Consider the following 19,158-nt stretch of genomic DNA (forward strand, 5'->3'; position numbering starts at 1 on the left):
CCGGGTGTCACAAAGACGTTTCGGGCAATTAAAGTCAAGTTCGGGCAATCATGGCAACATGTAAATGTAATAACATACATTTGTTTAATCACACGTATTAATAATAATAATTATTAATAAATAAACGTTGGAAAATCCTGGGTCGTTACAATGAGTGAGTCAGTAGCCATGTTCGTTTAGATGCCAACGAGGAGGGGTTTGAGATTTCCGTTACTCAAAACAACGATATATTTGATGACGATTTTTTTAGAGGCCAATGGCCGAGACAAGGCCAAAAAAGGCCCAATCAAACTATTCTACCGAGTCAAGTCGTTCAACTCGTTCATCAAAAGCGGAGAAAGCTTTGGAAGCGATTTCAAGGGATAAACGAAAAGAACAAAAGGTGTTAAACATGCGAAAAAACAAGAGACCCTCTGAACCGCTTTTGCAGGTGCTAGCATTTTCACCGGCATTACGAGGGGTATCGAGGACCCCGATCACAAAGACTATATTGAAAAGTTTCAGAGATTGTACCTTGATAAGTTCAAGCATTTAGTCGACAAACCATCACAACAAACCGACGAATCATCCGAAGATGACGACTGGTTTATTAATTTAATTCTTAATTTTTTATTTGAAATACTTTTTATATGTAGTTTAATTATTGTATTTTTTTAATTTAAGTCCTTTTTTAATTTACTAGTAGTTAATTTTTTTTATTATTTTAATGAATATTAAATTATTAATTGTATTGAACAATATGTTAATTTTATATAATAAAATGTAATAATAAAAAACTAATGGACCCTACAAAAATTAGACACATAAATATGACATTTGAGTTGATTGAGGTCAAAGACTAACATTACTATGTCATACGAAGATTTTTTTATTATTATCAAAAAGTACACAATTTAACTGTAACATTACAGACATAGTTAAAACTTGTCTTATCTGTTTATTTCCCGACTCAAATTAGGAGTCTTTCTATTTAGTCTTCACAACATGTTTATTTTCTCATTTTTCTCTTTAGACTTATTGCATTTAAAAAGCGTGTTTTTCAATAAAATTGCTTATCCCACTCCTACTTTCCTTGATTCATGACTTGCACACTTATATAGAAATATAGTTTATTGCTACTCATAATTGGTACCGAGAATTTAAGTACTAAAAACGAGTTGAAAAAAGGTTATTAGGCCCTAACACATAATATAAAATAACTATAAAAGACCCTTTCACCTTTGTTAGAATGCTAGTGGACTTTGATTTCTTTTTTTTTCTGGTGCTTGATTATTGTTTTTCGGTTGTGTTTTCTAGTTCTCATACTTTTAAAATCTCCGATTATATCTGTATATATAAAAAAAATGACCCCTGAAAATCCTGGACCCCGAGCGGTCGATCACTTTGTTTCCTAAGGGCCTCCGCTATTGCTACTTCTGTTATCATTTATTTAAATTATGAAAACTCATAATAGATAGTTAAACTGCATTTATTAACTCGGGGGTTTGTCTGCGGGTCGTGAGCTTCAGTGTGATGGCTATGGAGGCGGTGTTGCTGGTCTTAAGGTATAATTCTTTCTTGCCAGTTTCTAAACTAATTACTTTACTTAATTGATGGTTGCTTATTAAGTGTTACTTATTAATTCTACACGAAGTACTATTTCAGACTGCACTAATTTGTTGTTATGTGGTTTATTTACAAGTTTGTAGATTTACAAAGTAAGGTTGCACGCCTATTAATTATCTAGAATACACTATGAACAGTGGCGATTCCAGAATTATAAATCTATGGGAAATTTTTTTCAGTACCAATTATATTATATTGCTATTTTAGTGATAGTTTACCTTCAAAAAAAATTATAAATTCAAAGAATATTTGTGGTCCGATTAGTATAATTTAGTGGTAACCTATACAATTCAAAAGAAAAACTATAGATTTGAAAAATATATGGGGTCATACATTTAAATTTTGTGGTGTCCTATAAAATTTTTCTATTAAAAATTTTCAAACTATATGTGTCCCTGACCTCATGGGTCTCCACTTAGAATCGCCTATGACTATGAATATCTACACAATGAATATATATATATATATATATATATATATATATATATATATATATATATATATATATATACATTTTGTCATTTTTCCGTGCGAATGTAAGATTATGAGAGTGAGTTGTAAAATAATCTTTCTTATTAGCAAACAAAGTTTATATACAATTTTGAAATTGCATAGATATCATGTGGTTTTTGTTTTTGTAGCATGTTGAATTGCCTATTCCTAAGCCAAATAAAGGTGGACTTCTGTTAAAACTAGAGGCAACTAGCATAAATCCTGTAGATTGGAAAATACAAAAGGGCATGCTGCCCCCATTTTTACCACTTAAAATCCCTTGGATACCGGGTGTGTTAGTTAAATTACAGTACTTTTTTTGTTGCACTATTTTCTATAGACTTTGCATAATTTGCTTATGAAATTAAGAGTTTTCTTTTCTTTATTGGAACAGCTACTGATGTAGCCGGAGAAGTGTTAGATGTTGGACCTGGAGTCAAGAATTTCAAAGTTGGTGATAGAGTTGTGTCCATGCTTAATTCATTTGTAAGTTCCTACATCTTTTGGTTTCCTGAGTGTGACTCCTGATGCTTCTGTTTGGAGATGACAATTTGGAACCATTTTGAATGACCCGATTGGGGTATGCTTTTTCTACAACGAGTCAAACAAAATGAGTCGAATTGGTTAAAAGTTGTTAAAAGTGTATCTGTAAGACGTAAAACATCTTGAATGCTTTTATTATGGAAAAAGAAAAAATATATATAAACATAGTAATCATATTTAACAAACTAACTAGGAAAACTTAAGATGATTTTTTAAAATAAAAACATATACGTACAAATTTTTTTCTGCAGAAACATGTTTATAATCCTTAACTACCAAAATCTAACCATTTTGACCCATTACCCAACCCGCTTATTCAGCCCAAGAACAATATTGTTGACTCAATCTGACCGTGTTTATTTGTTTGTGATGATTGTTGTAAAAAATAATGAATCAAACACCAGAAGTATACAAGATCGTATACTTTCAGATCTATTTCACAGAATCAACAATAATGAATTGAATCACTTTTAATAAATAAGTGAAACCAATACAGTAATCTCAAAGAAAATCACAATTCATCAACTAGATGAATTAAGAAACTTAGACAGAATCACAAAACAAAATATTTTGAGAGCTTTTTTACAAACTGGAAACAAATTGATTGAATGAATACACAAACCCTAGATCCCATCTGTATATATTAGAAGATACACCGACACAACCCATAAACTTTACATAAAATACATCTAATCCCCTCAACTATATAAACTATTAGAAGTTGATAAGAATGGCCCTTGGATGTTAGAATTAGACTCAACTACGTCCCATCGTTGTGTTATTAGTGTAACCTCCATACTAGGTATGTCGATTTAACAACTAACAACACATGATTCGCAAAGAGTCTAAAACCTTCAAATAATCTTCACCAAGTATCATACAGCAACAACTTCATCATAGCTATCAAACAATCAACCAGCAAACCTGCACAATACTAATCATGCAATAAGAAACAAACAAGAATAAAGAAAAACAATTAGATTGATACTTTGAACACCCCTCCTCAATATAATTTCCAAAGCAATCTTTAAGACCAAGCAAACTGCACATTTTGTTATGTTCAAAAGTACCCAGTCCCTTTGTAAACACATCAGCTATATTTTTATGAGAATTAATTTTTTCAGTTTGAATAATACCTTTAACAATTTTTTCTCTCACAAAATGTAAATCAAGATCAAAATGTTTAGTTTTTTCATGAAACATAGGATTAGCTGCTATTTTAATAGCAGCTGTATTATCTATAAAAACAGTTAAAGGTACTTTAAGATTTATTTCAAAATCCCTTAATAATTTCAAAACCCAAACAATTTCACAAGTAACATCAGCTAGAGCCCTGTATTCAGCTTCAGCTGATGACCTGGAAATGGTAGGTTGCTTTTTTACTTTTCCAAGATAAAAGGGATCCATTTAGAAATAAACAAAAACCTGTAACAGACTTTATATCCATTACTTTCTTTCCCCAGTCAGAATCAACATAGCTAATCAAGCCATTTGATTCACTCTTTAAAATACAAATACCTTTACCTGGAGCAGACTTAAGATATCTCAAAACCCTCATTGCACACTTCAAGTGAGAATACCTTGGAGCATGCATGAAATGACTTAAAACATGCACTGAATATGAAATATAAAGTTAAGTAAATTAGCTTACCAACAAGTTAATGGAGGATCACTTGAGTTTTCATTAACACAAAATGTTAAATTTGGTTCAATTGGAGTTTGAATAGGTTTACTACTTAGTAGACCAAATTCAGATAGAAGATCAAGAGTATACTTTCTTTGAGACAAACATATATCATCTTTATTCCTTATAACTTCAATTCCCAAGAAATATTTTAGAATTCCCAAGTCTTTTATCTGAAATTTAGTCTTTAAGTAGTTTTTAAAGGTTTTAATTTTCTCAACATCATTACATGTAACAACAATATCATCAACATATACCAAAACAACAATGAAAATGCTGTTATCAGATTTTACAAATAAAGAGTAATCATTCAAGCTTTGTTTAAAACCAATCTCAGATAATGCAGCAGTAAGTTTCTCATTCCATTTCCTAGGTGCTTGTTTAAGCCCATATAAAGATCTCTTTAATTTACACACTTTGTTTTCTTTATCACTAAAATATCCTAAAGGCAGATCCATATAAACATCCTCATCTAAATCACCATAGAAAAAAACATTGTTAATATCAAGTTGAAAGATTTCCCAGTTATTTTGAATTGCAATATTAATCAAACATCTAACAGTTGTCATTTTTACTACAGGAGAAAAAGTTTCATCAAAATCAATGCCTTCTCTTTGATTATACCCTTTAGCCACAAGTCTAGCTTTAAATCTATCAATTTCACCATTAGACTTATATTTAATCTTGTATACCCATTTACATCCAATTGTTTTTCTATCTAAGGGCAATTCTGTCAATTCCTAGGTTCCATTTCTATGAAGAGCCTCCATCTCCATATTCATGGCCTCTATCCAATGTTTGAACTTACAGACCTCCCAATAAGTAGATGGTTCAGATATTTTATTCAAACTAGTGGTAAAGGCAAACATTTCTTTATTAAGCTTTGAATAGTTAACAAACTTATCTATACCATATTTCACCTTTCCATCTAAAACAAATTCATTAAATCTTTTTGGAAGGAAAGTGTTCCTTTGAGATTTTCTGATAGAAGGTTGAAAAGTATAAGTAGATGATTCACCTTCTTTATTTTGTAAAACAATGCCCTCAGGGTTTATGATTTTATCATTGAGTGTTGCTGTAGGCATTGTTGTAAACGGCGTCCGTTGCGTCCGTTGCGACGCCCGTTGCGGCGTTTTGGTGACTCAACCGTTTCGACCCCGTCCCGTTTTCTTATAAGCCGGTCAACGGTCAAAAGTCAGGTCAATTGTAGGAAAAATTGGGTCAACGCCGGTTAAAAGTCAGAAATTCTGTTAAAATTGGTCATAAGTCGGTCAAATCAATCAAATTGACTTAGCTTAGTATTCCATTTTGTATTATATTAACGCTAATAGCAATTATAGGTACAAACTTGTCAACAAATATTTTTTAGCTCTAAAATATGTGTAAACATATATTTATATATATAAAAGTCAACATTAGTCAACATCCGTTTCGACACCGTCTCGGCCCCGTTTTTTCCGTTGCGACGTTTTGAGGTCGCTACCGTTTCGGCCCCGTCTCGCGCCTTTTTCAACCTTGGCTGTAGGACTTGTTGCCCTGCCATACTCTTCATATTCTACTGTATAAACAGAATTATCAGAATTATCAACATGCATTGAGTCACTACTGCCATCACTCTGATGGTCTAGATCTTCCCCTTCATCATTGGGACTTTGAGAATTTTGATTGTCTAATTCCATATTTTTAAAAGAATTTATTTGACTTTGAAATTTTTTAACAGAATCTAAACCTTCTTTTAAGATTTTAAAAGGAAAAATATTCTCATAAAACTTGACATCTCTTGACACAAAACAATTTTTATTATCTAAACTATATAACTTGTATCCCTTTTCAACAGAAGAATAGCCAAGAAAAACACATTTTTCAGATCTTTCAGAAAACTTGTCTTTATTGTTTAAAATAGTAGAAAAAGCAAGACAACCAAAAACCCTTAAGTGGGAAAGATTTGGAATTCTTTTATAAATGAGTTCAAAGGGACACTTTCCATTCAGCCAAGATGTAGGAGTCCTGTTAATCAAATATACAGCAGTTAAAATACATTCATCCCAAAACCTTAAAGGAATTCCCCCTTGAAACATAAGAGCTCTTGCCACATTAAGCAAGTGCCTATGTTTCCTTTCTACTAAACCATTTTGTTGTGGAGTATATGCACAAGATGTCTGATGAATGATCCCATTGTTTTGAACAAATTCACTTACTCTAGAATTAATAAACTCTGTTCCATTATCTCATCTAAAACACTTGACAGTTTTATTAAATTGATTTTTTAAAAGATGAAATAAATTTTCTAAACAGTCTGCCACTTCTTCTTTAGTTTTAAGTAAATAAACCCAAACACCTCTAGTAAAGTCATCAACAACTGTAAGAAAATATTTAAAACCTTTATGGCTTTGAACTTTATAAGGACTCCAGACATCTAGATGCAAAAGTTCACCCAACTCAGTGGTTTTATGAACACTATTTTGAAAAGATTTCCTAGTTTGTTTTGCCTTATGGCATACATCACAGGGACCATTTAAACTTTTATCATTTAGTTTCAAACTATCTTTTAAACACAACAAAGCCTGTGATAAGGCTAAAAAGGAACATATATTTCATAACATTATCCCCCAAGAAAGACAAGATTTTAGTTGCAATTGTTCCATATTCAAGTAATATTCGTTTATATTAAATAAGTGCGAAGACAAAAGGCGAAAATGAAGATTTGAAGACGGAAAGGTCCAAAATGCTCAAATGTACAAGATACAATTAAAATGGTTCAAATTATTGATGAGGAACGTCTAAAAATAACAAGAGTACAAGTTACGAAACGCAAAGTACACGATATAAAATAGTACGCAAGGACGTCCGAAAATCCGGAACCGGGACCCGAGCCAAGAAGAAACGCCCGACGCAATGGACCAAAAATATCTAGTCTACTATGCACATAAATATAATATAATATATAAATAATTATTAAAATTATTTATATTTTATATATATTTAATAAATATGTCGACGAACAAGAAGACAAAAGATATGTGAGCTGTCCAGCGTGGCCATGCGAGTCGCATGGCAAATAGGCATAAACCCATGCGAGTCGCATGAGGATCAGAATCAGGCCTGGTCTATAAATTTGCCAGTTTTCGTTCGTTTTTACACACACACACACAAATACATAATAATACTCCCTAGTATAATATAAATAAATATATATATGTATATATAGTATAGATTAGTGTTATATTAGATTAGTTTGGGTTATGTAAAGGTTATTTTACGGGTTTTTGAAGTCGAAATTCTGTCCGTGTAACACTACGCGATAAATACTCAATGTAAGTTATGTTCTCCTTTTTAAATTAATGTCTCGTAACTAAGTTATTATTATGCTTATTTGAGCCAAAGTAATCATGATGTTGGGCTAATTACTAAAATTGGGTAATTGGGCTTTGTACCATAATTGGGGTTTGGACAAAAGAACGACACTTGTGGAAATTAGACTATGGGCTATTAATGGGCTTTATATTTGTTTAACTAAATGATAGTTTGTTAATGTTAATATAAAGATTTACAATTGGGCGTCCCTATAAATTACCATATACACTCGATCGGACACGATGGGCGGGGTATTTATATGTACGAATAATCGTTCATTTAACCGGACACGGGAATGGATTAATAGCCACTAGAATAATTAAAACAGGGGTGAAATTACATTCAAGGGTAATTGGTGTAATTGTTAACAAAGTAGTAAAACCTTGGTTTACACGCAGTCGATAACCTGGTGTATTCATTAAACAAAGTATTAAAACCTTGTTACAATTCGAATCCCCAATTAGTTGGAATATTTAACTTCGGGTATAATAATAATTTGACGAGGACACTCGCACTTTATATTTATGACTGATGGACTGTTATGGACAAAAACCAGACGGACATATTAAATAATCCAGGACAAAGGACAATTAACCCATGGGCATAAAAGTAAAATCAACACGTCAAACATCATGATTACGGAAGTTTAAATAAGCATAATTCTTTTATTTCATATTTAATTTCTTTTATTTCATATTTAATTGCACTTTTAATTTTCGCACTTTAATTTCTGTCATTTTAATTATCGTCATTTACTTTACTCTTTAAATTAAGTTTTTAGTTATTTTTAATATTTTGCATTAGCTTTTAATTGTGACTTTAAAATATAAAATCGACAAACCGGTCATTAAACGGTAAAACCCCCCTTTTTATATTTATATTTATATATTGTTATATAAAAATAAAGTGTTTCATAAGCCCGTCTCCCTGTGGAACGAACCGGACTTACTAAAAACTATACTACTTCGCGACTAGGTACACTGCCTATTGTGTTGTAGCAAGGTTTTGGTATATCCATTTTGTAAATATTTAATTAAAACTTGTTAAATTTTGTAGCATTCCGTATTAAAAATATACACTATTTTGTAACCCCGTGCTACCACATCAAGTTTTTGGCGCCGCTGCCGGGGAACGAACCGGACTTACTAAAAACTACACTACTCTACGATTAGGTACACTGCCTATAGTGTTGTAGCAAGGTTTAGGTATATCCCATCCGTAAATTAATAAAACTTGTGTCATATTTTGTAGTATTTTGTATTAAAAATAATACTATTTCGTACCCTCACGATACATCATCAAGTTTTTGGCGCCGCTGCCGGGGAGTCGGCGAAATATTTATTTACATTTTTAGAAAAACAATATAAAATCTATAAAAAAAAAAAAAAAAATTTAAAAATTTAAAAACCGAAAAAAAAATAATTGCTTTTATATATTTTTAAGATTTTTATTTATGAAAATATAAAATATTTCTATTTTTAGTTTTATAAAAATATAAGTTTTTATTTATTTTATATATATATTACTTTAAATATAAAACAAAATAAAAATAAATAATAAATAATAAATACGAACTGACCTGTCATTTTTGAACCCTTCTTGAACTGAACCAGCAGGTCATGCGAGTCGCATGACCTTTTCTCTTAGACCCATGCGAGTCGCATGAGGGGTTCTGACAGGCCCACTCACTTGACCTAAAAACGCATTTATTACGTTTTTATTTTATTATTATTATTATAACCCTAGTTTTTATTATTATTATTATTATTATTATTTTTAGATAATTTAATTTATATTTACTTTTAATTTGTTTTAAATTTATAAACTTAATACTTTTATAATATAAAATATAAAAATAATATTTTTATAAATCTAATAATTTTTATAAACTTTTTATTAACTTTTATATTTTGTATCTTTTATTTATTTTTAGCGTAATTTTTGTATTTTTATCATTCGTGCTTAGTTTTAAGTCTAGTTTTTGCCGTAGTTTCATTTTTATTTCTAGAATTTTTAGGCATTGCCGTAAAATCCCTTAAGTGCTTATTCCTTAGACTAAGATTTAGGTGCTTTAGAATTTTGCGACGCCGTTTTTCGCTTTAGTTTTACCTGTATACCTTTAGGCGCAACTTTTTAGATATAATTTTTAGACTTTTAAGTTCCGACGTTTTTTTTTTCTTATTTTTATTTTTCGACACTTTTCGACGCGCAATCTTTTTCTTTCTTATTTCTCGACATTCTAGTTTTTAGGACTTAGAATTTTCTCTACTTCTTATCTAATTCTCCAAACGGAAAGAAAAATTATATAAGTGGTTAAATTAATGGACGTTGACATTTTTCTGGTTCGTAGTAATAGTTGGATTTGTTAGTGGCTAGTTGTGGGCTTCCGATTTAAAGGGTCCTGGCTACCTGCTGCATCTTTTGGCTATTCGAAACGTGGGCAAAATCAGAAAAGTCTATTAATTGGATAACTTATATAAGTTTTTCTAAATTTTATAACTAATAGGATAATTCGTGATTGTACCACATTGTAGCTAAAATTTGGCCATCGCAATAAAATGGAAAATTTTGAAAGCAAGGCCTTGGAAACTCTTTTTGAACTCCAAAATCAATTAAATCAATACTCTCAACCGAGTGTTGATGACAATTCATTCAGTCAATCTTGGATCGCGAACGATGAAACAATAACTGGTTGTGAAATCTGTGGAGATTATCACTCAACATGGGAATGTTACTATTACGTTCCTATGGAAAATTACGCACCCACAGAACCTGCATGGAACGATTATGAAGAACGCAATTCAAACTGGGATTATTCCCAAGAATATATCCAAACTCAACAACCAGAAGACGAGGAAAATTACGTGTCCAAAAATTCTTTAGATCATATGAAAATCAAACTCGAAGAACTCGATGCTCAAAATGAACAAATGAGCGAGTTTGTAAACCGGCAAGCTGAAACTCTATCAGACTACACACCTGTTGATCTGAGGAGTATTGTTCAAGAAAATCTCAAATCATCGAATTTTGATGAATTCGAGAGCTCCGAAATCACCAACTATCCCGATGATACTTTTTATTCAGTTTTACCAATTTCACAACATATCGACACATTAGCCTCTACCGACGAAATCATCGATCCACCAATGGATGAAGAAGAAGTAAGGGTGACAAATTGGAACTCTTGGGAAAACGATAACGTTGAAAATTTTACCCCCGAGACCAAAGTGGTGGGACCGATAAGTACCATTAATGAAGAAGAATCTACTTCGATCCCGAAATTCACCATTCCACAACCTTCCAACCCAATATTCTCAATAGACAAATCATCTACCGAAGATGAACTAAGAACTGTAATAGATAATGACACCTCAAATTTTACCCAAATGGGTAATAGAGGTGAAAACTTTGATCCCGAGAATGAACAGAAGGAAATGTTAGGAATTGACCACCCTATAGGAATATGTATGTCAGTGTATAACGATCCATTTGACCAAGAACCAGAAAAGAGACATATCCATTTACTAAAAGCTACACTTAAAAAAGAATTAAGTAGTGACGATCGGGTGGGTCTAAACTTTAAACCCATTAATATATTTTATACCACCCGAGATGTAAATAACTGGCTCACTATTTTAATTCGAGGAACTTATTCCACCGACTTCACATATCGTCAACTAAAGTGTAGGGAAGTCTAACCCCACTTAACGTTAAATTAGGGGTTCGGGTTAGTGCATAACTCGTTAATAAATATGCATGATAAGTTAGGGTAAAAGACGCATTTTCAAAGATTAGCAAACTGTTTAAAAAAAGCAACCATTTTTGAAGAAAAACATGTGTGATAAAATAAGAAGGAATGAACGATGAGGCGCGCCATCTATCATTCGACGAGCTTTGTAAGTACAAACTAGGTATTCTTAATCACTTTTCTACACTAATCACCCTCATGAATTTATAATTATAGTCTGATTTCATGCAAATGAGGGCATTGCATGATCTCAAGTGTGGGGAAGGGTTATAAATTCTCTCGGGTTTACACTTAGTTTATTTGCCAAATTTTGTGAAAATTTGAAAAATTTTCAATTAAATGAAGTCAAAATCATGTTTATATATATTTATGAACGATGAAAACTAGGTGTTAATACCGAAATTATCGTTACCTCGAAAAGGACATAAATTGAGAAACAACCCAAAATGCTTGAATGGAATAAAAAGGCAAAGAAAGAAACTAAGTGTGGGGAGAATATACCAAGTCATTCAATTAAGAACTATCTATCACATGTTTCTGTAAAGTTATTGCAGGTGTTTTGTTTTGGACTAAATTAACTGTTTTACCCGATTTACTGTAATGAGAGATGGATCTACACGATGAATCAATTCCATCATTAAAAGGAAGTAAAGTCTTCCGAAAAAGACACGCGCTTCTTGATTTAGGTCAAGAAGTTGTCGTCCAGACCAGCTGTAGGTTGACGAAAAATCTAGAAAAGTCATTTCTAAAATCAGCAGGAAATCCACGGACCTCAGCATCAAACAGGGTCGCCAAGTGGTCAGATTTATCCTAACCATGAGAAGGATTTATCTCGTACAATGGGGAGGCACCGTGCAAATTAGCTTGATAAGACTAATGAATCAGATCCCCAGAAAGGATAATCTCCTTTAAAGATTAAAAATCAGCTTTTAAGCCTGATATTACTCAATCCTAGAGATTGACCCTAAAGATTGAGAATTACAAACTCATGGAATTCAATGATATCTAGACTCGAGCTTGAACGAGAAAATATTTTGATCAAAAATACAAACCGATTTGTTTTCTGAAAACCCATTTTCAATGCGTTCATTACCATTGAACGTAAAATCCTAGGAATTCACCTGGAATTCGTTAGGTCACCTGAACCAAATCGGGTGTCAACCGTAAGAACGGTGGTTGCATAGCATGGTCGGAGACAGGACCTTGTGCCAGACCGAAAAATCATAGGATGATCTTTACTATTGCTCCTACCAAGGATAGTACTAGCATCCGACACGTAATTAGACCATGAACAAATGCATGTCATTAGACATTGCCTTAACAGTTTCTTGTTCATCGCTTTCCTTTACAACCGGACGGTAGTTTATCGAAAGGTAATATACGGAACAAGTAAACTGGATGTGTGCTTTCCGATACCGGGATAGCAGTGGATTACACGAGCCTAAATGTTTTTAGCCAAAATATTGATCCACAAATATATTTTGCAACACCAATGGTGGGTTAAATCAGAAAACTTGTCTAGGGTAAAATCTAGCTTGAATTTTCAAAAGATCAAATGTTTTCATAAAGATCCAATTTCCTTAAGGATCTACATTTTTATAGTCATGTGGGACTGTAAACCGCCTTTCAAATGTGCACTTTGCTTTGGAAACCGAAAGTAAATCGGCTATTTGATTGCAAGTGTCGTTGACCTAAACCCGAGGCAACTGTGGATGACACACCCACCTTTAAACCACATCGTTACTATCATTGTTTATACCGCCATATCAAAATCACTAATGTATAAAGTGTGAAGAATAAAGAAGTGATTTGTGTGATGTATTATATTATTTCAAGACTGTATTGCTTGAGGACAAGCAACGCTCAAGTGTGGGGATATTGATAAGGCTAAAAAGGAACATATATTTCATAACATTATCCCCCAAGAAAGACAAGATTTTAGTTGCAATTGTTCCATATTCAAGTAATATTCGTTTATATTAAATAAGTGCGAAGACAAAAGGCGAAAATGAAGATTTGAAGACGGAAAGGTCCAAAATGCTCAAATGTACAAGATACAATTAAAATGGTTCAAATTATTGATGAGGAACGTCTAAAAATAACAAGAGTACAAGTTACGAAACGCAAAGTACACGATATAAAATAGTACGCAAGGACGTCCGAAAATCCGGAACCGGGACCCGAGCCAAGAAGAAACGCCCGACGCAATGGACCAAAAATATCTAGTCTACTATGCACATAAATATAATATAATATATAAATAATTATTAAAATTATTTATATTTTATATATATTTAATAAATATGTCGACGAACAAGAAGACAAAAGATATGTGAGCTGTCCAGCGTGGCCATGCGAGTCGCATGGCAAATAGGCATAAACCCATGCGAGTCGCATGAGGATCAGAATCAGGCCTGGTCTATAAATTTGCCAGTTTTCGTTCGTTTTTACACACACACACACAAATACATAATAATACTCCCTAGTATAATATAAATAAATATATATATGTATATACAGTATAGATTAGTGTTATATTAGATTAGTTTGGGTTATGTAAAGGTTATTTTACGGGTTTTTGAAGTCGAAATTCTGTCCGTGTAACACTACGCGATAAATACTCAATGTAAGTTATGTTCTCCTTTTTAAATTAATGTCTCGTAACTAAGTTATTATTATGCTTATTTGAGCCAAAGTAATCATGATGTTGGGCTAATTACTAAAATTGGGTAATTGGGCTTTGTACCATAATTGGGGTTTGGACAAAAGAACGACACTTGTGGAAATTAGACTATGGGCTATTAATGGGCTTTATATTTGTTTAACTAAATGATAGTTTGTTAATGTTAATATAAAGATTTACAATTGGGCGTCCCTATAAATTACCATATACACTCGATCGGACACGATGGGCGGGGTATTTATATGTACGAATAATCGTTCATTTAACCGGACACGGGAATGGATTAATAGCCACTAGAATAATTAAAACAGGGGTGAAATTACATTCAAGGGTAATTGGTGTAATTGTTAACAAAGTAGTAAAACCTTGGTTTACACGCAGTCGATAACCTGGTGTATTCATTAAACAAAGTATTAAAACCTTGTTACAATTCGAATCCCCAATTAGTTGGAATATTTAACTTCGGGTATAATAATAATTTGACGAGGACACTCGCACTTTATATTTATGACTGATGGACTGTTATGGACAAAAACCAGACGGACATATTAAATAATCCAGGACAAAGGACAATTAACCCATGGGCATAAAAGTAAAATCAACACGTCAAACATCATGATTACGGAAGTTTAAATAAGCATAATTCTTTTATTTCATATTTAATTTATTTTATTTCATATTTAATTGCACTTTTAATTTTCGCACTTTAATTTCTGTCATTTTAATTATCGTCATTTACTTTACTCTTTAAATTAAGTTTTTAGTTATTTTTAATATTTTGCATTAGCTTTTAATTGTGACTTTAAAATATAAAATCGACAAACCGGTCATTAAACGGTAAAACCCCCCTTTTTATATTTATATTTATATATTGTTATATAAAAATAAAGTGTTTCATAAGCCCGTCTCCCTGTGGAACGAACCGGACTTACTAAAAACTATACTACTTCGCGACTAGGTACACTGCCTATTGTGTTGTAGCAAGGTTTTGGTATATCCATTTTGTAAATATTTAATTAAAACTTGTTAAATTTTGTAGCATTCCGTATTAAAAATATACACTATTTTGTAACCCCGTGCTACCACATCAGCCTGCTCAGTTGGATGACCCAGCCTGCAATGCCACAAATCAATAGAATTGTTATTTATTTTACTAATGTTGGAACTACCAACAATACCTTTTTCATTTCGAGTTAGATAATATAATCCACCACATTGACTACCAGTCACAAGTGTCTTCTTGGACACCAAGTCATGAATATAACAGGCACTCTCATCAAAACCAACAAACAACTTACTATCTCTAACCAAACAATACACAGATAACAAACTCACACAATAGTCTGGAAATACCAGAACATCTTGTAAAACAACATTATTGGAGATTTTAAGATTTTCAATTTTGCTAACTTTAGCTTTAGTATCATTTGGATGAGAGACAGTTAAGTTAAGATCACTAACATCAATATATGACACAAAGTTTTTTAACAGAATTAGTCATGTGCTTATTAGCACCAGAATCAACAATCCACCCATAATGAATATTATCAATGCATTTATTAGCCATATAAAAAATTTCAAAGTTGGAGTTAAAGTGTACATTAAAGTTTGCAAAATTACCTGACATATTTGAAACACCAGGCTTAACCCCTCCTTTTTCATCAAGTAAGCTTAATAACCTCATAACCTGTTCATTACTCAAAGATATGGGAGTAGAGGAGCTACTCCCTTGATTTTCACAATTGGATTTACTAGCATTTCCTTTAATATTATTATTTGAACCAAATCCCTTTCTTTTTAGATTATTAGGATATCCAACCACTTCAAAACATCTGTCAACAGTGTGATTAGTCATACCACATTTTGTGCATTTAAGATTTCCAGTTCTAGTAGGATAACCAACCACTTCAAAACATTTGTCAACTGTATGATTTGTTCTACCACATTTAACACACTTTAAATCTTTGGGTTGTGAGTTAAAACCTGGTTTAAATGAATTAGAATAGAAAGCAGAAGATTCAGAACTCTTTTTTCCACTCATATTTGATTTTCTGTGTGATTCTTCCCTTGAAATTATTGCAAAGGCAGTATTCACTGAGGGCAGTGGATCTCTGGTGAGTATATTGCTTCTGATGGGTTGATAAACATCATCTAAACCCATCAGAAATTGCATTAGTTTTATTAAACTTGTATGATCTTTAAATTCTTTTGATGATGTAAATTGACAGCTAGGAAGATGAACCATGGTATCATATTGTTTCCATAATGAATTAAGTGTATGATAATAATCAGAAACAGAATTACCATTTTGAGTCAAAGAATTTAATTTTTAAAACAAGTTAAATATCACAGATCCATCTATTTTATCATAGGTTTCTTTTAGTTCTTTTCACACATCAGAAGCAATTTTTGAATATATTTGACCATTATATAACTCATCAGACATAGAACCAAGTATCCAAGATAAAACAACAGCATTACATCTATCCCACTGGATTTCAAGAACCTCATTATCTTCACTTCTTTTAAAAGTTCCATTTATAAAACCCATTTTATTCTTTGTTTGTAAAGCAAGTTCAATTGCACAAGACCAAGATTTATAGTTTTCAGTTCCTTTTAGCTTTACATTTATTAAAGGAGTACTACTAATATCACTTGGGTGAAGATAAAGAGGATCCCCAAAATCCAGTTTGCTAATCTGAGTAGTACCACTACCAGAAACATCATCATTATCTTTAGCCATATTAAACAAATAGTATTAAAAAATAATAAAAACAGCACAGAAAACCTAAAAGGTAATTCAAGTAGTGATCCAGATAAGTGAATTTTCAAGGAAATTCACTCCAGGTCTTACTTGGGACCTTCTCTTCTACAATAAAACCAAGAAAGTTAGTACACAATAAAGATAAAGAAGGGTAAGAAGTAACCAATTAATCACGAATGATTGATGATGCAGCGGAAGACAAACAAGAATCAGATGATGAAGATTTGAGAACGATGAACACCAAACCCTAATTGAAGAAAATTAGGGTTTTCAGCAGCAATTGGTAGATTCAACGATCTATCACCCCAGATGTTCTTGATTGATCCCAAAACGAAACAAGATATGACCAGTAACAGTTGTATCACCGATAAACACAGAGATCGATGAAACCCTAAAATCCAGAACACTGAATCGAACGATGAAGATAGACAATAAAAATCACCACAATCGATCCGTATCGCTCTGATACCATGTAAAAAATAATGAATCAAAGTATACAAGATCGTATACTTTCAGATCTATTTCACAGAATCAACAATAATGAATTGAATCACTTTTAATAAACAAGTGAAACCAATACAGTAATCTCAAAGAAAACCACAATTCATCAACTAGATGAATTAAGAAACTTAGACAGAATCACAAAACAAAATATTTTGAGAGCTTTTTTACAAACTGGAAACAAATTGATTGAATGAATACACAAACCCTAGATCCCATCTGGATATATTAGAAGATACACCGACATAACCCATAAACTTTACATAAAATACATCTAATCCCCTCAACTATATAAACTATTAGAAGTTGGTAAGAATGGCCCCTGGATGTTAGAATTAGACTCAACTACGTCCCATCGTTGTGTTATTAGTGTAACCTCCATACTAGGTATGTCGATTTAACAACTAACAACACATGATTCGCAAAGAGTCTAAAACCTTCAAATAATCTTCACCAAGTATCATACAGCAACAACTTCATCATAGCTATCAAACAATCAACCAGCAAACCTGCACAATACTAATCATGCAATAAGAAACAAACAAGAATAAAGAAAAACAATTAGATTGATACTTTGAACAATTATTCTACATTGATCCCTGAAACTCACAGAAAGGTGGAGGACTATATGAGTACGCTGTAAGTAGTGAAAAACTGACAGTTTCCAGACCACCCGAAGTATCAGCAGCTGAAGGTGCAGGGCTACCTGTTGCTGGCCTTACAGCACTTCAGGCTCTCACCTATCATGGTGGTCTTACCCTCGATAAAACCAGCCCACCACCAACATCCTCGTCACCGCCGCTTCAGGCGGTGTAGGCCATTACGTTGTCCAACTCGCAAAGCTAAGTAACGCCCATGTTACAGCCACTTGTAGGGCCCGAAACATAGACCTAGTGAAAAGCCTTGGTGCTGATGAGGTTCTCGACTACAACACTACACAGGGGGCAGCACTAACAAGTCCATCGAATAAGAAATATGATCCGGTGATTCATTGTGCGACACCTATTCCTTGGTCTACTTTCGAGCCGAATCTTGGCCCGAATGGTAAGGTTATAGATGTAACTCCGGGTCTGAGTTCTGTTTGGACTGCTGTGGTGAAGAAAGTCACATGCTCGAAAAAGAAACTGTTCCCGATACTTTTGTATCCAAAGCTAAAAACTTGGAGTACATGGTTGGGTTGGTGAAAGAAGGGAAGATTAAGACTATAATCAACTCTAGATATCCGTTAAACAAGGCTGAAGAAGCTTGGGCAAAGAGCATTGATGGGCATGCTACTGATAAAATTATCGTTGAGCCATAGCTTGAATAGTTTGATGATTATATATGCCTATATGGTTAATTCGATTTTAATATATATATATATATATATATATATATATATATATATATATATATATATATATATATATATATATATATATATATATATATATATATATATATATATATATATAAGATCAAGAGGGAAGTAACCAATCGGGGGGAAGCGGGGGAAGCAAAAACTTTTTTTTCTTTTTATTTTTTGAAAAAACTTTGTTCACGAACATTATAGATGGGATGAAAATATGAACATTTAGTAGAGACACTTTGTGATAAATGTTTTTATTTTGGCGGAAAAACGCTCGAAGAAGTAATATATAACAATTATCGTGTTTTTCGAGCGTATGTTGAGGTTTAGCTATTGAGGTTTAGATATTAGGGTTTAGATATTAGGGTTTATAGGGTTTAGATATTAGGGTTTAGGGTTTAGATTTAGGATTTAGATTGAGTTTTTAACACGAACG

General features: G+C 32.5%; 1 pseudogene; it reads left to right on the plus strand.

The window, feature by feature from the left end:
• The first annotated feature begins 256 nt into the window (after window positions 1-256).
• LOC139843520 (chloroplast envelope quinone oxidoreductase homolog) lies at window positions 257-18,674 on the plus strand (annotated as a pseudogene).
• The last annotated feature ends 484 nt before the right edge of the window (window positions 18,675-19,158 follow it).

This window comes from Rutidosis leptorrhynchoides, chromosome 1 (assembly GCF_046630445.1).
Source record: "Rutidosis leptorrhynchoides isolate AG116_Rl617_1_P2 chromosome 1, CSIRO_AGI_Rlap_v1, whole genome shotgun sequence".
NCBI lineage: Eukaryota > Viridiplantae > Streptophyta > Magnoliopsida > Asterales > Asteraceae > Rutidosis > Rutidosis leptorrhynchoides.